The sequence below is a fragment of the Aedes aegypti genome, chromosome 1, assembly GCF_002204515.2.
Source record: "Aedes aegypti strain LVP_AGWG chromosome 1, AaegL5.0 Primary Assembly, whole genome shotgun sequence".
NCBI lineage: Eukaryota > Metazoa > Arthropoda > Insecta > Diptera > Culicidae > Aedes > Aedes aegypti.
The window spans coordinates 203,175,627-203,185,649 of NC_035107.1; the positions used below are offsets into that span (position 1 = coordinate 203,175,627).

Consider the following 10,023-nt stretch of genomic DNA (forward strand, 5'->3'; position numbering starts at 1 on the left):
CATAAAATTTTGATTAATGTTTTGTCCAAAATATCTCTTTTCAACTATTTTTATATTTTTATAGAGCATATCCTATACCACAGATAACAGATGTTTAGGCTAGAACAAAAATTTTCTGAAAAGTTGTGTAAATATTCAAACTAAAATACGTTGAAAACACTAGCGCCGCCACACAACGTATTGCTGCAATCAGTGGTGAATATACAGTTGTGTTCAGAATAATAGTAGTGAAAGCCGATTTTCATACAAAATGCTCAACTCTGGCATGCTGTAACTTCGTTTCCATATGAGCAATCGGTATGAAATTTTGACAGTGAACTGCAAATATACTCAATTTCATTATCACAAGATTTGAAAATTTTCACACTACCGGCTAAAAAGTTAAGCACCAGGTGAAATCGCTCAAAATAATAGTAGTTTTTCTTTTGTAAATTTTTGTTCAGCAACAATTTTGTAAAATAATGGCTTGTTTATACATTCGTAGCTTGGGTGGAAATGGTTGAAACGATGAATTAAGAAAAATTCAAAAACTCAAAATACAGCAGATATTTAAATTATTAAAACTACTATTATTTTGAGCGATTTCACCTGGTGTTTAACTTTTTAGCCGGTAGTGTGAAAATTTTCAAATCTTGTGCTAACAAAATTGAGTATATTTGTAGTTCACTGCCAAAATTTCATGCTGATTGCTCTTATAGAAGTTACAGCATGCCAAAGTTGAGTATTTTGTATGAAAATCGGCTTTCACTACTATTATTCTGAACACAACTGTAAGTATCTTGAAATGATTCATATTCACCACAGACATCACCATGGGAACTTAGAGATAACAGCGCCACCACGATGTTGCTACTTGTGTTGCCACTTAAAATCACAATTATTTGTCTTACACAGTTTTACAATCGGGCATAAACATCTGTTATCTGTGCCTATACTAAAAAATAAACGAACAATTTCGAAAGTTTTAGTTAAAAAATAGTTTTTTTCTGCATTTTTCCATGGTGGGTCGCGTGTTGGAAACCTGTGGTCTAGAGCATCGAACTGATTGCAGTGCGCATTCCGGAGAAACGTCCTTTCTTCCATTCTCGTCACGTTTAGTGACAGTTTCAAACCCCCCTTTTTAGAAGGAAGTTGTGAAATCAGAGATTCACCCTTCCTTTTGTTTGTAGTTGCAACCATGTTCAGCGAATAATCGAAAGAAGACGTGGCCTTCGAGAGGTTTTTTTTTCCCAAGACGATGTCCAAGAAGGGTTACCACCGCTAGCTTTCGATAACGGGTACAACGAAAAATCGAAGGCACGGGTCCGAACAAGGATCGTAAAGGGATCAATAGTAGAAAAAAATAGTACTGAAAAGTACTGTTTTTGTAGCACTGAAAAGTATACCTGGCCACCGCAGGTAACACCACGCTTGTACTGTGTGCAACACGTGTGCTGAGACTCACAGACATACACTCAAAAAAATCCAAACGTCATTGCTACGTGAAAAATCACGTAATCATTCCAAATTCATTTTACCTCCACTTCACCTGACTAAGATAATGATTACTAAACCATTCATAACCACCAAATAGTTTCGTCTTCTACAAATTTGCGTTTTTTTTTTTTGAATAGTTAAATTATCGGTAGGGGAAAACAACACACTTCATTGATTACGCCTGTGTTTTTGTTTATCAAAGTGTTGGGCGCATCTGAAATCGAAATCAAAACACGTCGATAGTAAACGGCGACACTGCAAACAAAAAATAAACAAGGAAGAAATGGTGGGCTTAATTGAAACCAGAGTGTAAACACGGCGCAAAAGTAATAGGCGATACTGAAAATAATATATTACATTACACATTACGGGTTTGTAAGTTGTTATCGCTTCGTATAGTATCCCCCACCGAGCAGCAGCACTGCCTCTCGGTGAAGGCAATAAATTATCGTGATAGTACAAGTCAAGAGTTCGTTATTCGTCTGCCCCTCCAGGACCAAAGAAACACAACGTAGGGCCTGGTCAACCCTGGACGAAACATTGGGCATACTGGCATTCTCGAGTACGTTTTTGGCGAAACCTTATAAGATTTTTTTTGGTACAAAATAGCTAGGGAAATTGTAGGAGATGTGTTTGGCATTCATGAGGATTCTAAAACTAGGTTTTTAAAGTGAAAAGGTTTAAGTTTGAGTATATTTTCTGCAATTGGGATTAAAAATTGCACATGAGAAATTCATTGGTTATTTTATCATTGTTGTTGATTTGTTAGATAGGCCCTTATCGCAAAACCCTCTCGACCTATTACTTTTGCGCTGTGTTTACATTTTGATTCAATTAAGGCCAAAGTAAAAATGGAGCAAATTTCAAAAATCAAAAAGCTTTTTTCTTTGAACCGACAAATTAAAGAAAATAAAAGTACATAGCTGTTTTATTTGACAAAAAAGAGCCTTTTCTTCTTCTTGGCATTAACGCCCTCACTGGGACAAAGCCGTGAGCTCTAACCACTTGGGTAAGGAAGGCCCCAAAGTAAAAGAGCTGTGTTTTTATTTTCTTCGTCGTGTTTATTTTTTGTTTGCAGCGTTTGCCGTTTACTATCGCCGTGTTATGATTTCGTTTTCAGATTCGTTCATCACTTTGATAAACAAAAACACAGACGTAATCAATGAAATGTGTTGTTTTGCATGCGTTGATGTTTCGTCTTCTACACATTTGCTTTTTTTTAATAGTTTGAGAACAGTCAATAGAAAATCAAGCTACAATTTCATCGCTATATTTTCTTGAATAATTGTGTCATTTTTGTCAGTATCGTCGGAATCGCGAAGCACCCCGCAAATCCTACTAATCAGGGATGCTGATTAATGTTTAGTTTGCAATAAATTCGATTAATAATTAATCCTTAAAAGGCGTGGACGGCTTTGTTTCACGTTTTTGATCATATCTTTTGACTTAATAGACCAATTCTCAAAATTTTAACGGTATTGTGAAGGGGATTAGGGCCAAGGAATTATTGTGATACAAAAATGGCCCACATGCGATTGCTAGACTTAATACATACTGTATTCATACACGTTGACATAAACACATTCGAAATATATTGAATTTTACCAATAATCACTCTTGGAATAGGAGGTGAACACTACATTTCCGGCCATGTATCCGGATTGGCCACCAGTATTCATATCCTAGTGGAGTTTTTTTAGCGGTGTTGTACAACAACAACAACAGCGCGACGACTGAAGTGTTAAAGAAATTCCTCAAAATCTATCTTCGAAAATAAATTTATCTAGGAAAAAAATTCAAAAAAAATGGTGATTTTTGTTGTTTACCACGAAAATCAAAAATGTTTATTCAATGATTTTAAAGGATAGGATATCCATTCTCTTAAAATGGTATTCAGATGTATGGACTTCATTGACGTACCTACCCACAATATTTTTCTGGAAAGCGTTTTTCTTTTTTTTTTCTTTGGGGAAATTAAGGCTGGTATATGAGGAGACGAACCAGCCAAGGGCTGAAAGTCTCGATAATAAAGACAATTCATTCAAGGCTGGTAGTATGATCGTATTAGAAATAATTACTTTAGACACTTCTAGTTAAAAAAAACGAGACCATACATATATTATGAATAATAAGAGATACCTAAGAGGAAGCACGAGATGAGAGTTTGATTGCTACGTTGAACACAAATTTTTCTATGTATCATTCTAAGGCCCTTTTTGGAATTTCTCATCACATTACAAGTATAACAGCTTGACTTAATATAGATTTCTTTCACGTATTACTCCGCAGCTCTCTTCAGGAGTTTGTTTTGAAAATTTTCATGAACTTTCTAAATAATTCTTCAAAAAAAATTGTTTTATACCTTCATTAATTCAATCTGGAATTTTTCTAAGGGTAACCACATCATCCATCCAAAAAATTATCCATTGATTTCTCTAGGACTTCCTCCAGCATTTCCGTTAAGAGTATCTTCAAAAACTCATACAGTAATTATTCCATTTTTCTTTTTTCATTGAAATCTTTATATATTTTCTAGTCATTTATCCAAATTTCAAGCAAAATTTTTAGATTGTTTTGGAAAAAATAAATAGAGTAATTTTGTGTGAGTTCTAAGTACGACTTCCTTGAATTCCTTCGAGGATCTCTGAAAGATCTCCTAAATGTTTGATGAAGTTCTTCCTAAAATATAAACAAATATTATCTCCAAATAATGTTCTACAAGACGTTTTGAAGAAAATAAGTATTTTTTTTTTATGGTGTACTCAGCTGGAGCTGTATGACAGCTTCGTTGTCTGTGCTGGACCCCGTAGTGCAAATTTTTACCTCTACTTTTGCCAATATTTAGACGGAATAGGCTATGTTGCCCGCTTTAACACTATTTTGGATGAATATTGTGCAGAAGTAGTTTTATTAAATTGTTTTTGCTTCAGTTTCCCTCCCGTAGTCATGTTTGTATAGTCATCCTTTAGTTCTGAGCAATCGGATTCTTGTTTACGCATGGAGAAGCGACATGAAAATACATGTTATTAATTAATGCATTTCTTGGAAATAACATACAGAGCTATGTTGTAGTAGTCTATGTTGACAAATTGTAGCACAGATGTCATCTCCAAGCATCTTTTGACAATGATAGACAGAAAATGTTAATTATACAGAATGCGGTCGTATATCAAACGATAGCGATAGGGAGATCCTTTTTTCCCGAATGGAATGAAAGTTATTGAAGTGAAAAACATGAAATGTACTTCCATCTATACGCGAACAAGAACTATCTGAAGTGCCAAGTCATTGTACAGTGCTGTTCTGAATAATAGCAGCGCATGTCGATTTTCATACAAAATGCTCAAATTTGACATGCTGTAGTTTTGTTCCCTTTCAAGCAATCGAGTTGAAATTTTCTCCACAGAACTACAAATATGATCAATTTTGTAACTATAAAATTTCAGTTTTTTCTGAGTCCCTGCCGAAAAGTGAAACACTAGGTGAAATTTTTCGAAAAAATAGCAGTTTTTCATTTTAAAATTTTTCTCCTACAAATATTTTAAACATTTTCGGTATAGGTGTAGGTTTGATAAGTAGGAGGAGATTGTTCCAATTGTAAGTGATATACAATTTAAAACTATAATGTTAAGCCGAAATTCAAATTTTTAAAACTGCTATTTTTTCGAACAATTTCACCTAGTATCTCACTTTCCGGCAGGGGCTTAGAAAATTTTGAAATTTTGTGTTTACAAAATTGGGCATATTTGTAGTTCTGAGGAAAAATTTCAACTCGATTGCTTGAAAGGGAACAAAACTACAGCATGTCAAAGTTGAGCATTTTGTATGAAAATCGACATGCGCTGCTATTATTCAGAACAGCACTGTACGTCATGTATTTCCTAGTATTTTAGTCGTTTATGCTACTAGTCTGAAACGTGATGTGTTATACTATACGAATAAATTTCAAAATATGAATCAAGTGTTTGGTTTTAAATAGTCTTTATCTTCCGAAGGTCGTACTGGAATGCCAATCAATACAATACTTTTCTAGGAGAGATGACTGTCTATGTTGCCATCTTGTAGTACCGAATCCAAGTTGTAGATAATTAATATGAGGAGAAGTATCAAATCTAAATGTACTGTAAATGTGTTTGGTGTGGTCATCGATGTGCTTTATGTTCGTCTTATTGTTATTGTTCTGAGGTCTTCTCAAAATGAGAATTCAATTGAATAATGTCTCAAGTCAGTTTACAGTTTGGATAGACAAACTTATTGGTACGGTATTATTGGTACGGTATTATGAATATATAGGGGGGCTGAAATGATATACAATATGTGTTCGCTAAGAACTAAAAATGTTACTTACCCCTTTCTTAGTATACCCACCAACGCATATGGATCGTTTTTACCTCAGTTTGATGGTAATTCGATCCGTGTCCGTGCTGATCTATGTGCTTCGGCTCCTAACACGACGTTTGATACATACGACAGACGACTTGCACCCTCGTGATGGTGTTGTTGTTAGTTGTTATACATGAAAAGAAAGAAAGAAAGAAAGTTATTAGTATTAGGAATAAACAGGATTTAGTGAGTTTTCATTGAATTACATTTGACTAAATCGCTGATTATAGTCAACGACATCGGAAACTTTATGTGTTGACTGTTGATCTAGTTTTTCCTCAGTCCCGTTGGTCAGTATTGCTAAAGGTCCTTTTTAACATGTTTATAAGTACTTGAACAAGTTGAATATTTTAAGTTTACTACTTTTGTCATGTTGGTCAATAATGATTTTGATCAGTTTGTTTTATACATCTATTCATATTCAAATCTGGTCTCGTCTGTTTTCATTTAGAATCGTCGTAAATACATTTCTATGTGTTAAAAACTATACTAGAAATAATAAAGAAATAGAAAGTCATTTTTTATTGTCCGGAACCACTTTTCGGTGACAAAATAAAGCTTCATCGCGCCTAAGCCCTATCTATTTATTATAATTTTGCGAGAATGAAGTTGTTGTAGTTTTACGATACCACCATAATAAATGTGGTTTTTTATTATGATTCTAATGAGAGAAGCATAACAAATTAACATTTGTGTCACATTCTACTCGATGGATCCTCAGTCATTCTCCTCATTAGTCAATATTATAACCATTTAAACAAAATCTAACCTATCTGCATCAAAGCGTGGCTACGGCTCCTGTTACCCCGATGCCTGGTAACAGGATAACCGTTGGATCACATCCGTAAGATTGATGCATCTATGCCAGATGGTTGATGACGCGGCATTAAACAAATATTTCCTGATGTGATACCACCACGACTGGACATGTCTTTGGTTCCCATATAAGTGCTAATGGGGTAAGCCCACCCATCGCGGCAAGATTACACGTCCTAGGGGAGGGTTTTGAAGAAAATAAGTATTTGGACCGAATCCCTGAACCTTGAATAAAGTTTTAAAAAATCAATGGAGATAGGGAAATTTTACAGAAAAAATATCAAAGAAATGTTTGAACCGCAGAAACAATGTTTTGATGATATGCTGAAGACATGCCAAGAGAAACTTCTGGAGGAACTTAATGAGGAATCCTAGAAACAAATTTATGAAAAGTTTACATCATCGAATAATGCCTGAAGAATTTTTGAGCAATTCCTGAAAGTAATCGAGGATGAATGCCTGGATTAATTGAAAAATCGGCTTAGGAATTGGCTCCTAAAGTGTTTAATGAAATCTTGTTTTTATTCAATGACACGAAATAGCATGTTACTGCAACTATTTTAGCATTTTTTCCCGCTTAAATAACGGCTACATCATATTTAAACATTAATTAAAAAATTGGGTCCATAAATGAACCTTGAAACTTTTGATCATGTTTGTCGTTCGCTTAATCGACAAAAATACCACAGGGCTTTTAGTTTTGACACTGGGGTTGTTTCTATCTGACATTTCAGAAGGTACACGGAAAGCAAAATACACCCAAAATTTGAGTTTCAGCCAAGGAGTGCGACAAAATCTAAAAAAAAATGTTTTTTGGACTTAAACAAAAGAAAAACATCAAAAAATTGAGTAAACATGTGTTTTGGCCTAAACTTAAGCGTTTAGCATTAAAATTGGGACAGGCCTTTAGAACCCTATTATTGTAGGTTTTTGTGGAAAAGTGTCGAAACGAATAAACTTTTGTGGAAGCGTTAGTTCGCTCTAATATTTTTGGATCAAATCCTGAAGAAATTCCTCTAAGCATCCATTGAAAAATCGCAAGGTAGCATCCCTGAAGAAATTTATGAAAGTATTCAAAAAGAAATCACTGGAACTCTGGAAATTACTAGAAATCCTGAAGCATTCTGAAGGGGTTAAGATATGAGAAAAATATCATTAAGCACTTGTGGGATAGTCGCCTAATAGGTTTTGTAGGTTTCTCTGGAGCCTCTAGGATTTTGCACCAGGTGTTTATATATTTTGTGTAGTAGGCGAAAAAACAATTTTGTATTTTTTTTTAAGTTTTCAACCTAATAACTGCTCATGAACGACACCCAACTGGAACTGTACTTGCCTTTACCAACTAGGCAACCTAAAGTTCTGAATCCTTGTCTAAACACGTTTTATATTGATTAATTAAAAATCGTTAAAATGACTGAACATGTCCACTAGCGTTTTGATAGCGGCGCAGCCGACAAAATTTATGGTTGAGGAGATTTTTTGTCACAAAAACCACATATTCTACCATCTACTACTGTTTCAAAATAACTTCCCTGAGTGTAGCCGATATTCCCTGAGAATTCCAAGTTTTTTCAGGTTAAATAAAATGCCCTGAGAATTCTAGGTTCTCTAGTTTTTTACAGGTAGTAGACACCCTGAACTAATCCCCTTCACAATACCGGTAAAATTTTGAGAATTGGTCTATTGAGTCAAAAGATATGATCAAAAACGTGAAACAAAGTCGTCCACGCCTTTTAAGGGTTAATCAATGGACCAATGCACGAGTTCACTAATTTGACGTTTGAGCGGTGCCGAATTCACTGGTTTCCATGGTCACATAAATAACACGGCACCGCTAAAACGTCAAATAATGAACTCGTGCATTGGTCCATTATTCGGGACTACGGAGCTGCTGATGTTTTCTTCGGTTTTCTGTGAGAAAAACAAGGAGATATATTTTTTGCTTTTTTTGACAGTTCCTTACGAGGTTTTCCATAAGTGCGAGTACTTTGTAAATCTCTTTTTGTTTCGAAGTCGCGAATTGTTAGTTCGCAATCCGGCCAAATAATGCCCGGACACCTTTATGACTACCAGCCAATATTCCATGGTGCATTTTGAATCATAGTCTCCTCCTTCTTGAAATACCACAACAAACCACATACACAAACACACACTCCTCAGCTCTTCCCCCAGTCAGTCGATCGTTGGGGTAATCTTCATGGAGCACTAGCGCCGCACTGTGGTCGGATGCGGCAACCGAATCGTTTTCTGTTTCCCTACCCGAGCACGAAACAGCTTGCAGGACTTTTTCTTCGTCGCAAAAACAGAGCCACAATGCAAATCACATTTTACCTACGAAACACTTGATAAAACCACCAAAATTCACCGCAACTGACTGACACGATCGGTTGGCAATCTGCATATGCACATTTTTTCGTCCACTACTTGCACTTTGCTAGTAATTTAATGAGTTTTTCCGCGAACCGTACCGAAACGCGACATTTTCTGCTTTGTTCGATTTGCACAGGTGTGTGCGTGTTTGATTCTTGTTCGGTAGGTTGATCAGTGGATTGGTTTGTGGAAACGAGAAAGGAATTGTTTTTGTTTTGTTTACAAGCAAATCGACGAATCGGACCAAAATAAGTCGATCAACCGCTCAGCTGGCTGTCATCTGGTCGTGAAACCAGTCGATGAAACTTCGTTCGAAGTTCGAACTTCGAACAGAAAAAGGGCTGTGCGCCTGATGAATACACGGTTGAAATGTACGACTCAGATTTTGATCCGGCTGATGAATGGGGTCCTAAAATTTTTAATAGAATCTTGTTTTTATTTAACAACCCGAAAAAGCATGTTACTTCAACTACTTTAGCATTTTTTCCCGCTCAAATAACAGCTATATCATATTATAACTTAAATTTAAAAATTGGGTCCATAAATGAACCTTGACACTTGAGATCATGTTTGACGTTCGCTTAGTCGACAAAAACACCACAGGGGTTTTAGTTTCAACACTGGGGTTGTTCCTATTCGTGATTAAACGTCAACATACCACCGCAAAATCGCTAGTGTTTGGAGGGGATTTTAACCTCCAAATTGCCAAATAACCTCCAAATTATCACCTCCAAGTTAGTTCTAATACACTCCGTTATATGAAATATGGTGGCCCGTCGATCGTCGCAAGTTTATCGTTAAACAGTCAATCTGACATTTCGGAAGGGACACGGAAAACAAAATACACCCAAAATTTGAGTTTAAGCCAAGGGGTGTGACAAAATCTAAAGAAAATGTTTTTTTTTCGACTTAAACCAACGGAAAACATTAGAAAATTGAGTAAACATTTTTTTAAATTTTGTCACACCTCTTGGCTTA

The 10,023-nt window shown here is 35.6% G+C and overlaps 1 protein-coding gene across 6 annotated transcripts in view; it reads right to left on the reverse strand.

Annotated features, from left to right (window-relative positions):
• LOC5578996 (autophagy-related protein 2 homolog A) overlaps positions 1 to 9,197 on the reverse strand; it is a 116,838-nt gene extending 107,641 nt beyond the window's left edge. For 2 of the 6 annotated variants that reach the window (XM_021857282.1, XM_021857281.1), the window contains exon 1: positions 9,007 to 9,197. The gene's annotated coding sequence lies outside the window, so the exon portion shown is untranslated. Of the gene's footprint in view, positions 1 to 8,934 lie in introns of all 6 variants that reach the window. The other 4 variants (XM_021857284.1, XM_021857280.1, XM_021857285.1 and 1 more) reach the window with 4 other exon arrangements.
• Between the last annotated feature and the right edge of the window lie 826 nt (positions 9,198 to 10,023).